The sequence below is a fragment of the Neopsephotus bourkii genome, unplaced genomic scaffold (genome assembly GCF_033783945.1).
Source record: "Neopsephotus bourkii isolate Nb327-2 ecotype Australia unplaced genomic scaffold, CSIRO-AGI_Nbou_v1 NB_567, whole genome shotgun sequence".
In the NCBI taxonomy this organism is placed as follows: Eukaryota; Metazoa; Chordata; class Aves; order Psittaciformes; family Psittacidae; genus Neopsephotus; species Neopsephotus bourkii.
The window spans coordinates 1,009,803-1,022,864 of NW_026901068.1; the positions used below are offsets into that span (position 1 = coordinate 1,009,803).

General features: G+C 39.8%; 1 protein-coding gene across 2 annotated transcripts in view; it reads left to right on the forward strand.

Moving 5' to 3' along the window:
• Positions 1–13,062, forward strand: part of FGD6 (FYVE, RhoGEF and PH domain containing 6) — a 69,552-nt gene that overhangs the window by 12,624 nt on the left and 43,866 nt on the right. The window lies entirely within an intron of this gene.

The following is a 13,062-nucleotide window of genomic DNA, read 5'->3' on the forward strand; positions in this document are numbered from 1 at the left end:
CTGCTGCTGTATATCTTTCTATATGTTTTTGCTGGTTTCAAAACTGCATTTGGTAAAGAGTCAAGAGGAAAAGTGGGCTAGTTCTCCCTCGGTATGATTGGAATTTGGGAAGCTAATTACGTGCTTTTCCAGATTTAATAAATGCAGATCAGGCACGATCATTTACTTGTATCTAAGAATACTTAAATGGGGAGGAATGAACCTTACCAGTATGTGAGGACAAAGTTGAATAAGCATCTGTGGAGTGTATGGTTGCTAGGTTTGTAGGGGGAATTAATATATTTTTTCGGTCAGCTGATAGAGCTGGGGAAAGCAGAAATGCTTTTGGGTATGCAAATTCTTCATCAGGTCTTGAAAGCTTTTCAGATACAACGGAAGATACTGCCTCTTCCTGAATATAGTGAGTCTTCTGTATCTTCCTATGCTCCCAGCAAAGGGATAGTGGTGCACAAGTTTTGCATGACTCTCACAGAATATTACTGAAAGATGGGGTTTGGTAGCACTGCAGGTTGCTGCTGTGTTTCATTATCTCAAGAGGTGGTAGAGACAGATAACATCAGCAGATTCAAAAAGGGTTTGGACCAATTCATAAATATGTCCAAACCAGATACTAAATGGAAAAGGCAGGAATGGATATTTTAATATCTCTAATAGTGTGGCTGTGTACGCTGGGAAGAGGAATGGCCCTGAGAGAATGGCAAAACTCGTATGTTCTCCCTAAATAGCATCACTTATTGTGACTGTCAGAATGTGTTAGCAGGTAAAGCATTGTTTTCACCCAGTATGGTATCATTTAACTTCTTCAGCTAATCAGTTGTTCTTACAGATCCTAAAGATTTATCTCAAACCAGCAATAAGGACTTGAATGAAATATGCAGCCTGTATATTTTATAGTTCCCAGCAAACTTCTTTACACTGTTGATAATATATTAATAATGAAAAGAATAAATGAGATAGCTTATGGATAGTCACATTTAACTTAATTTTTCAGTGAGAGTTACAAAGATTAATTTCATTTTGAATGTGTGTAGCATACATATGTTCCAAAGAATCTGAGAGATGACCATTCTTTAGGGTAGCATGTCATCTTATATAGGTGGAGACAAATATTTTAAGTGGTATCCCATGTTAATGATTGTTTAGAGAGTTGATAATATGAAGCCTTATAATGGGAAGTAGGATTTCTGGTTATGGGCTTGGTACTGGTGTATTTATTCATGTGGCTGTTGAGTGTGCTTCTTGTTTACAGTTGGATGTTTCATGGTTTTGTCTTTGGTATACTCTAAGTTCCTGACTAAGTGTATGCTTTTTGTTTAAATCTAATCTTTGGGTATTTTTCAGGCATTTTGACTATGGTCTTGTTGGTATTCCCTTGATTTGGTTTACCTGAGAGACCAAACTTAAATAAGGATATATTTTATATGTTTATGCAGTTTGTGTTGTGGTTCAGGATCTAGGTGAATGTGTCTGCTTTAGGCATAGTAAAGGATAATTTTGCTGTATGAAGCATGGTAGACATGAGACTGCAGCTGCTCCTTGAGTGAAATTTTACAGTTTTCTTAACTGGCTGAGTGTGGGAGATAAGTAATTCTTCCCTTTTCACACAAACCTTCCTTAGTACCACCGGTGATTAAAGGGATATGAGTGATCTCTTGTGTCCTGACACCTGTAGCTGCTCCCTAAGCTCACTGTTCTTGGCATAACTGGGTTTGTGTTGTGTTTTTCTTTAAAAAGCACACAGAAAACCATAACCAAAGCCCTTTATACAAGTGGTTGTTTTAATCTAAATTACATAGTCAGAAACTCCCTTAGGAAACAGATTAATGCTTGCAGTTACTTCAGTAGATCTTGGGGTACAAAGAAATCCCCAGGAAAAAAAGGGGACACGATACAGCAGAGGTCTTCTGACCTGGATCAGATGCTACCAGGAAGAGCAGGTACAGGTATTCCTTTTGGTTCTGGCCTGGGAGGTGTAAGGGCCCTTGCCCAGACAGAGCCAGCCAGGCAGCTCCTCCAGTTTTCCCATACCTTGTTATCTCAAATCCTTTGAACCTTTTTTATCAGTGTCATCTTACCTTTTCTGCATAGTTCTTTGGGAGCCTTTTATAATTTCCTGGGCCAGGTAGTATTATAAAACCAGTTAGAGAAACAGTGCTGATGTCATTGAAATAATCACTGCCGTGTTTTTCCCAGCCTGTCAGAACACGCGCTTAACTTTTCCATAGGTCTTGGCACATAGAACTCCTGTAATGCACTGCTAATGGGGATCTCAAAGCAAATTATCTTACAATGAAAGCCAGTGTACAAATGAGATTGTTCTTCTGAGAAATTCGTAGATGGATTGCCTATGCTTCTCGTCATAATAGCACATAGACAGTATATTAAGTTTGAATGCTAGGCTTGCCATTACCAGAAGAGTTTGATGGTGTCTTTACTACGCAATATTATATCTCTTTCTGGAGGAAGAGATGAAATTTTCATAATATACACACTGCTTTAGTGGTTACTGAGAAATTTCCTCCTGATCCCCTCTGGTGGATGCTTTAGTGGAGAATAGTAATAGTTTCTGACAGTCTTACCTGAACTTCATGTGTCTTATTAAATTCAGGTACCTTTCATTGCTTAGGCCTCCCCACAGGGATTTAAATGCAAATGATGAGCCTGGATTATTAATGGTGGGTATCAGTTGTTGCTCACCACTTGATTTTTGAGTTACTTCACGTCAGCCTTTAAACTAAAAGTACAATTGAGTGTATATTTGTCCGGTAATCTAAAGATGCAAAGGAACAATGAATGTGCCTTGGAACATCTGTCATGCTGCAGAAAACAGAAAGTTAAACTTTTCCGGATCTTGCGGGCTTCCTGTTGGTATTTGTAATGTTGTTCTAGGCAACACAATTGCACTTCAGATGGAGTAAGTCTGCTCCTTCACCCTTCAGGAAACAGCATACTGTATTTACTGGGTACTTTTGACAGTGTTCCTTCAAGATGGTGTAAACGTACATGACTGCTAATTGATTATGACAAAATCTGTAGCTGTGTTGTGTTTCCAGCTAGGATCTTTCTTTGGAAAGGGCTTGTGGGTGGGTGGGGGGGTGTGTGTCATGTGACAATAATCCCTTGAAATCTTAATGCTGGTTTAATTAAATACTGCTTCCTATTTGTCCCACCCCTGCTGATTTACAATAATCTATTGGTTTTCCAGAAATGAGCATCTCAGTGCAAAACGTAAGTTTAGTTTTCTGGACTAAATTCTGCTGTGGTGGCTGAGTCCCCAGAGGTCAATTAAGTGTGCATGAAAGCCTTCCTGGAATATTGAATTTAGTATTGAAATCTGTGTGGTTAAGTGCTTTGCTTTGATACATGCTTCTCTTTGATGTACTGAACTTTGTTAGGGTTGAGACATGCTTCCGATGAGCAATATTGCACCAAATAAATGTGGTGTTTAGGGAAGGGTTTGGGGTTTTTTTTTTGCAATTGCAAAATTCCCATTCAGAAACACTAATAAAATACTGCAGGGTCTAATTAGTGTTTAAAAACAGTTTTCAAGCACTTATGCTGAGATCTGAATGCACAAAATACATTTTAGGTGTTGAAGGTGTCATTTATGCATTAAAAACCACTTTGGTTTTTTTTTCACTGAATTTTATTAGAGATCTAATTTCCTAATAAGTAGAGGCCAGGTATGTACATTTTTTAATTATTATCATTATTATTTCATCTGCTTCTTAAAATGATAATGGATTAGTTTTTGATCTGAAGAAGGCAGGTTTCTTTTCCTCCGTCACCTCTAAAGGCTCGTCCTATCTTCCAGTCTCCCCCTGTGTTTCCAGCTGGCTTTTGCCACCCTTAGTTCCACATTGAATTATTTCTCTGCAATTGTACCTCAGGTTTTAATAGTATAGCTTTGATAATGGGCTCTTTGGGTTTGCTATCAGTCCTCATTGTCTTCAGTCATGTGTTATCACTGGCCTTCTTTTTGTATTCTGCCTCCTTCAGCCTCTCTTTTTTCCTTCCCCTCCCCACCTTGCTTTCTCACATACATGTTATACAGCTGGTAGGCTTGTGCCAAATCTGAGGGCTTGTCAGTAAAGAGTGAGTCAGATGGCTCAGGTCTCCGCTTCCTGTCCCCTGCCAGGCTGAATGCAAAGCTTAACTGGCTGTAACAGCTGTGGTGCTCTGGAGCAGGGAACGAACAAAGCAATTCTTGGCTACCAGACATGCTGTTTTACTGACTTCTTATGTTTTGCTTTTGCAGACTGTGAAGAGCCAGATTCTGTATGAAGTTAGGGGTGTCTAATCAGGGTCCAGTCAGTGCAAAATCGAAATACTGGTGAGAAGTGGTAGTAGTGTTGCTTGGGAATAGTGGTGTTCTGGCACAAGGACTTTGGGACAGAACTGGGTGCATGCAGATGGTGGCACCCTCATCCTGGGGCTGTAAGCTGCTCTCAGAGGTCCTTTTTCCTCAAGGGTTAGTCAAATCACTGGCAATAGGTTTGGAATTATTTTATTTCGTAGTGTTAGGCTAGCTATTTTATACTTCTGGAGTGGCACATGCAACTACATGAAAGACTCGCAGTGAACTTTTGCTCAGGAAAGCATATGGGTGTTTTGGGTCTTCCTTTTTTTCCTTGCAGGAAACTTCATGCAAATCAGTGTTTCCATGGTCTGCTTCTCCAGTAAAAGGAGTTTTCCTTAGGATTGAGCTGGCTTTCAGTTGTGCAGCTTTACAGTTGATTCTGTTATACAACATGAAATAAAATGCATATATTAGAAGATATGCACTCTGAGAAAATACTTCAGTGTTTTAAAGTAATCTGGGAGAAGTATGCTAGCCCCCTGCCCTTAAAAAAAAAAATCAGAATAAATAGGAATTTTCTTGCTTTAAAAAAATCTTGACACATTCTCATCCAAACACATTTGAGATGTGCTGATTTAATCTGTTTTGACACTGGGAAAGATTCTGAGGTCTGATGCTCTCCCTCTCCAATGAGGGAGAGAAAGGAGTTGGAGGACTGCATTTTTCCAATGCCTAGTCCATTTTTCTAGTATACAATCCAGTCTTGAAAAGGTTTGAAAGGTCACATGAAATAAAACCAATTGTGAAGATCTCCAACATTGCTATGAAAGAGAATTTTTGTCTTTGCTATTTCTTTCATCCCTGTTTTCAAGGGCTCCCTGTTGATTTTTGTGAAGGAAGGAGGTGGGTTATGCAGATGGACAAGGGCACAGCACATGGAAACTTTCAGTAGAGTTGGAGGTGCAATAATAAAAGACTTCTAATTTATCAGATGTATTACAAGTGCTGCATAAAAATGGATGTGGTTTGAGTTCTTGACTTTATCTTTTATCAGGTGTAGTTGGGGCTGGGTTTGCTTGTGAGTATGAGAAGGAACAAGCTGACAGTGGTGCCGGCAATGAGGTACATCACTGCAGGGGTGTGCTGCCCGGCTGCTAGGCAAACTCCTCTGCTGTTCTCCAAAAGGTTTGGTGATTACTTTTGTCACACTCCGGTGCAATCTAGAAAATGACATCACATTAACCTTGGCGCACATGCAGTCCATATGCATTAAAAGAGCCATTTTGAGGGTAAACTGCGCCATCCTTTGTTTCCCACCTAAGAACTGCTCAGCACAGATGGCAAAAATGTCCTAACTCTGCTGTTGTCATTGATCCCCCCGGTACAATACAAGGATGTCCTTGTCCTTCCTCCCAGTGGCGTTGCCCCAGCTCAGCATGTCGGCTCTTGCCTTCAGCCAAAGGGTGACTTAGAGCGATGTGGAGGAGCCTGGAGTAAGCAAAGTCACACATAAAACCCTGTGTCCTTCAGCCTTCTTCCTCGCCCCCCTGTGTATGGATAACAGGAACTCAGGTGTCATGCATTTTTATAGATGAATCTCCAACACTTTTTCTTTCCTCTTTAATGCTATGGTTTTGTGGGGGTTTTGTGTGTGTGTTGGTTTGGTTTTGTTGTTTTTCTTTTTTTTTTAACTAATTTTGATATTCTTTGTATGCATTTCCTTTTCCTTAAGATGGGGGGAAGCGAAGTTAACGTAGCATCACTGTATTTTGGTCTTTCTCCCTGGCCTCCCACACTCATGTTCTGTCTCTGATTGTGAACTGTGGTATAAATTGCAGGTTAATGAAGTGTAGCTCCAGAGAATATCTCAAATATAGAATGGGAAGTCAAATGTGACATGAAAATTGATGAAAGACCCATTTATATGCTCAACAAGAGCCTTTTCCTGTGAGTTATTTTCAGTGTTGGCTCAAGAAATGTGTGAAGCTCCACGGTGCTCTAGTTTGTATGGTGATATTTTAACTGCAGCAAGGTCTAATGTAATTGTATATGCACAACAGTAAGATTTTGGGTGGCATAGAATAAATGTTGAAAGAAAGCAATCAAAATATTAACTTCAGATTTCATTGAAGTGCCAGCAGTGATATTTATATGCCTTATTTACTCAACATTTATATTTGATTCAGTTAAAGATGTTTTAAGGAATAGCCTTACAAAACTACGTAGCTGTGTTGTTTCAATGCACTACAAAAATTTTAGGTTAAGGAATGTAGATTTTATTTTAGATGCTAGAATCCAAGAGATTTCTTATAAAAATGTTAAGTTTACACAAATTTTAAGTTTTTCTTAATATATCTTCATACTTATGAAGTTGCTTCACTCAAGCAGAAGTGGACTAAAATAATCTCTTGAGATGCATGTAAATAAATTAAAAGGAATTTTTACCAAAACTGCCATTTTGATAGCTACAACCTGAGCCTATGACTCAGTGATTTCTACTGTGCAGAGTTCAGTTGATTTTTCAGGGGGGTTTAGTGGTTTTGGTTTTGTTTTTCCCCAGTGGTATTGTTTCTGGGGTTGGATATTCTGTACTGAATAGTTTAGAAACAGTGTTTAAATCCCATTGTTTTTCTACTCTGTGCAAAAGATTAGAGGAGGAGAGAGTACAAGTCAAATCTTGCAAGCAGCTCAGTTATTCCCTACAGCCAGCTGGGTTGTTCTCAGCCAAACTATTCCATCCTATGTTATCCGGCAGGCTGTTCAGGAAGCTGCATCAGGCCTTGCGCATACCGTTGTGTGTTTAAGAGTTAAGTCTCTCCATATTTATTTTAGATCCAAGTCACTACCTTCTGAGTACTCTGCTATTTATCTCTTTTGTCATCTTCTAGGTATCTGACATGCAAAAAAATGGACTGAAATGGTTGCATGTTATTTCTAGTTGAATTAGCAACTTTTTGAAGAGAGGTATTACAGCCCTGATTTCAGGGATAAAGTCACTCCAAAATCGTAGCAATAATGATGAGTCAATATCGAAAGTATTTAGGGCCTTCCATTAACTCTGATTGTAGTGGAGCAGAAATAGTTAGATGTTGGAGTGTCATGGTATCTTTGACAAGGTAAAATCTGCTTTGCTTGAAATGGGTATTAATAGGAGGTTTTGTTCTCACTTGGTCTGAGTTTCTTCTTGCCTACTTGATGCATTTGGTTTGAGATTTTGTCTCATTTTGGTTATAGTTTTCTAGAAGTCTATTCAATGTGTGCCCAAATTGTATTTTTTCTTGTGTGTGTGTGTGTGTGTGTGTGTGTGTGTGTGTGTGTGTGTGTGTGTGTGACTGGGAAGTAAAGTTATTTTTCATCTGATCCCCCTAGGGTCTGTTCTGTGAAGTGAGGGAAGTTAGAATAGCAAGTCCTGATTGTAAATGAGTGCCATATTTTGATGCTCTTGTTTTACATTGCATATCAATCCTATGCCAGGAGTTTTTTCCGAAGGTCTTGGCCATAAACTTTGCAGTTCTCCCTGTGAAATGAGAATTAATGATAAGGGAAGGCAAGAAGATGTAAATTCTGCAGACTTCCTTCTTTAGCTGCCTTGGGAGGCAGGTAATCCCTCACAGCTTTGGGTGGTGGCAGGAAGAACTGATGCAGTGACTTGTTCCCCTGTACAAGTCTCCTGGCAGAGGTTTAAATCCCCATTTTTTGCCGCAGTGTTTCACTCTCCCGTACTAGTGCTGGAGATTGTCCCCGTGTATCCTCTTGGATTATATTCTGTTCCATCGGCATGTTGTCCTTTTGGCAGTTTTGCTGGGGCCGCCCAGGCAGCAGCAGGGCGATGTGACTGTCTCTGCAGCTGTGCCATGCTGCTCGGGAGCTGAACTGGCACACCATGGGCACCAGTTTTCTTGGAAGGCTTTTAGAACTGGACCTCTCTGAAATGCAGCTTTTCTATGGTGAGTGTGGAAACATCTGAAGCATGCGTGTGTGTTTATGTTGAACTTTCCAAGGAACTGGGGAATTGTCAACAAACGCTCTGGCTCAAGATAGCTCGCTCCTGTGAGCATGGGAGCCTGCCTGTGGTGAGAGCGGTCCTTGTGTGCCACGGGAGCTCGTGTTTGCAAATCACAGCTAACTATGGAGGTAATTTGAGAGCTGTTTGCACTTTTCTTACACTGTGCTTCTTTAAGTCGTGCAAAGGAGTATGCGGGTGACTGCGTTGACCATAGCGTGCCTGAAGTAGTGTGACCAACAGAATCGATTGTTTAAAGAAAACACCAAGATTTATTAAGTGTGAGACACATATGACAAATGTCTTGCTTATTTTTTGCTTAGAGTGCAAGTCAGATTAATTTTTTTCTTGTTGTTGAGGAAAGAAAGAAGTGCTGAGTTGGCCTGAGGATAACAAATGCTAAACTAAATGCTGCTGGCTGCAAACACTAGGCTAACTTTGGTTCCAGCAAGTCAGGTGTTGCAGTTTGCAGCATGCTTGGCCAAGTATAGAAAGAGCTGCCAGTGGTGTGATCTAACAGGCTAAATATGGTGGCAGCTCTCGGCAGTGTTTATGAGATCCTTCTTGCCCAGAAAACCCAGGTGTGAGCAGGTAAAGACAGAAATAAAGACGGTACTTCCTGGCATTTCTCTTGGCAGGAGCAAACCCCACATTCCCACCTGGCCTCTTGCTGCAGCTGGCCCTTTGCCTGGGGGGCAGCAGCAGCTTTTGAAGCACAAGCGGCTCTGAACCAAAAGCTGTTCCAAATAAGATGTCTTGAGCTTCTCTTTTGACCGTGGATCCCTGTCATCAAGTGTCCTGACTTTCTATGAAAAAATATAGATGCACGCATAGAATACATGTGCTACTGCTTAAAATAATTCTGTTTCAATTCTTGCAATCTTTAAATTACAATTTGAAAAAGCAACCTTATGTGCACAGAACATTTTCAATTGTAGTTGCTCAGCTGGGTACAGTTGTTTCGGTTTTCTAGCTGTGATTCTTGAGGAGTGTTTATGTTTGTAATTGTATCCTTAAAGTTCCCTAACCATCCCGGAGGGAATATAGCACAACAGTTATAAGTGATGCAAATAATCATGGATTCATTGGTCTAGTTTGTTTGCCTCTCATTTTGTGGTGCTTGTTTTTGTTTAAAGACTGTCATAGAGGTGTTTCTCATTCCTCAGCGATGTCAGCTATTGAAGGATAGCTTGCAAAATGAACTAATGAATCTCACAGGCAGGCTCTGTTTAAGCAGTCTTAAAAATATAAATAAAAGGGAGATCAAAATTAACTGTCTGTCATGTTCCCTAGCATCAGACCATTAAAAACTCCTGGCCTGTTGCCTTTTTTGTTGTTATTAGTCCTAATAATATGAAGAACTTATTAAAATCATTGAGTTGTCACTGCAGAACAAATGGCATAACTTTAATTTTAGCATGTAAAATCCTACTTGAGAGGACACTGCTGTCTCTCTCTTGCGCACTGTGAAAAAGCACCATTTTTGGCAGAGAAACTGAAGCCCAAGCAGCTTCGCTGCAATAAGGCAACCAGTCCCCAGTGCTGGCAGCCAGGCCAGCCCTGTGGGATCTGTAGCAGCATCCGCCGCCTTCTCTCACACTGTCCACAACACCTAGAGAGAAGAGATGTGATCTCAGCTTCAGCTCTTCCCATCTGTGCATCTGTCATTGAACCAGAGAGCTGACTGGTGCTGTGGGAATAACTCAGATAAGTAAGCCACTTGGTCCAGGCTGTATTTCATCCGTATTTGCTGCTTAATGCTCCAGTATGGTTGAAAGAGAAATGAAAAGCAGGGGAACATGATAATGGAAGGTGTCCCTACCAATGGCAGAGGGGTTGGAACTAGATGATCTTTAAGGTCCCTTCCAACCCAAACTATCTTGTGATGAAGGAGGGAATGTTTTAGCTATAATGGCAGACAGTCACAATTGTTTAGAGAATCTGAACTTTAAGCTATGAGGTAAGATGGGTTAGGGTCCAGGTGCATCTGGAGTGATACGGAGTTCAGCTTTTTGCTTTCCAGGCTGGTTTGAGAAAGGAAACAGGCGCTGATGTTGGCTTCTTAAGGATGGTTCTGGAGCTGTGGTATTGCAGCAAAATGTAACTCATCCAAAAAGTACATTAATTGATGCTTTTATTAATGTTGCTTATCACTTAGCCAGTCATGTGTTTTCTTCAGACTTCCATAAGAGCTCACTAGGGCTCATGGTTAGTATTCATTATTATCTTTGTACTTTGTCAAGTATGCTTACTTTCTAGAATTTGTCTTGGATTTTTTTCAGAAAACCTGCAGTAAATAAATATTAGATAAAGACATTGACCTGTCTTAAGTAAAAAAATATTAAATTAAAGCAAAAGCAAGTTCAGGAAACAAAATCAAGCAATTATTAATCAAGCAGTAATTTCACTTTTTCTTTGGCTCTCCAAGAGCATCTTCTGTTACCTTCAGCACTCAAATCAGGTGATTGCTTCCTAAACTGTTGTAGGATCTTAACTTTATTTCTATATTTACAGCCCTTCTTTCTACCTTGAGAGATTCTGAATTTAGATAGGAAATAGAAAAAGAGAAAATAAGCTACAGAACACATTTTTTTTTCTTATTTTTTCTCTAAGTCTTTTATCCTTGGGGTTTCCCAGAACTGTACAAGTAGGATCCATTGAGGGAATCGGTCAGTGAGGCATGCTGCCTTACCTACAGCTGTTACAAGTAATGAGGCACTATGAAAAAATAACCTTAATGGCTATTGCCTCCACAGAGAGACAGTGTGCTTTCAGGCCTTCAAAAGGGCAGCTGGACATGCCTTAATTGTTGAAATTGATTGCAGGGACTGGTGATACTAAAAACTGAAAAGGATGAACAGCATTAGCAATTGTTGCTTCTCTGGGGAAAAGTGAGATGCAAGCAGCAGTGAAAGGATTGTGAAATGCTGTAGCAATGCAAAAAAGGATTTGAGATGAAATATGATAGTAGGGTATTCTTTTTGGAGCTCTGGTATTTGGGTGTGTTTTTTTAGTTGAGCAGGAACTTCAGTTTGTGTGATTTTTGACTATGTTGAAGGCTTTCTTAAAAATCAACAAGCAAAAACACCCATAAAAAGGTGCAGTGAAATACTGCAGGAAGAGACAGAACGATAAAGATGGTGGAACATTCCTACAAAAAGCAGAGTAGAATGGACACTCCTTTTAAAATAACAAAAGGATGGGAAAAGAAGAATTTAACAGAGTGTTTTGTACAAGATTCTGTTCATTCAGGATTCCTAAATAATTTTGATTACTTAATGGAAGTAGAAGAAACATCTAAAAATAATGAAGAACACAAGGAAATGTGTGTAAAGCAGCAGTGTGACTGAATCTATTTTAACAAATACTTTGGAGCTGTGGAAACTTGCTTTTTAGTAGATATGGTGATGCTAACACTTGAATTAATTCCATCATATTATAAAATACTTAATGTTGGGGCATTCCACGGTAGAGAATCCTTCTGAATCATCTCAGTCAAGCTTAAATACTGTTTGCTTTCCAAATAAGGAACTGAGTCTGAAATGTTAATTGTGACTTGAGGCTATAATGTCCTATGCAGTGTGTAAATCAACACTGCTTGGAAGTGAAGCCTCAGGTGTATTTTGAAGCTTCTATAATAAGCTAGTCTGAACTAGTCTTGGTCATCTTTTTATAAGAGCAAGAAGTGATAGGACAAGGGGAAATGTCTTTAAACTGAAAGACAGTGGATATTAGGAAGATACTAGGAAGAAGCTCTTTACTATGAGGTTGGTGAGTCACTCTGGTGTTGCCCAGAGAATCCGTGGCTGCCCCATTCATGGCAGTGTTCAAGGCCAGGTTGGATGAGCCAACCTGGTCTAGTGGAAGGTGTCCCTGGAGGTTGGAACTAGATGATCTTTAAGTTTCCTTCCAACCCAAACCATTCTATGATCTTTTGAAGACAGTAAGAGGGTTTTATGCTAATTAAGATATATTTTTCTGGCTGTAATATCTTGATGGCAGTTCTTAAGTTTTGACAGTTTATCTTGCAGTACGTCTTGCTAGGACTGGCATGTTTTGTTTCATTAATAATTTACTATTGCATTAGGAAAATGAGCACAATGTATGTTCTTCATCCCCCATAAACTGTTCATTCTGAGGCAAACTGATGATCCGTTTCTTTTATGTGTCAACCCCCCCCCCATCTATATTTAGATAACTTGCTCACAAGATACAGCAAGATATTCTTACTCAGTGGGCAGCACGGTGAGTTGGCACTGATGGTGTTTCACATGACAGATAATGCAGAAGTTTCTCTTGGTACTGCTGTGGGCAGGACAAAGAATCGTGATGAAGAGGGAGCAAGATAGAGAGAGTACACAGTATCCCCAAAATACCATTCAGAAGAGCTACTTAAAAATAACCATTACTGCATTCATGTTGTATTTTGGAAAAGGGGAACTGATATGTTGTAGAAAAGGTTTTGTTTATTTAAAGATTGGCTATTATTTCTAAACCCATTTAAATGCCACAAGCACCCAGGGTTAACTTACAGAGAACTTAGCTACAGATGACTTCAGGGCTAAAAGTACAGGAAGAGTAATCAGTAAATAAACCACCTTCTGTTTTGACAGTAAAGCCATAGTGTATATGATGAAAGGTTAAGGTGTAAGTCCAAGGAGAGTCATGTGTTCTCCAGCACATGGCTGATAAGGGCAGATTAACAAAGTGACTTTGCCACCATCTTCTCTGAAAGAGAGGACACAACCACAGATACCAC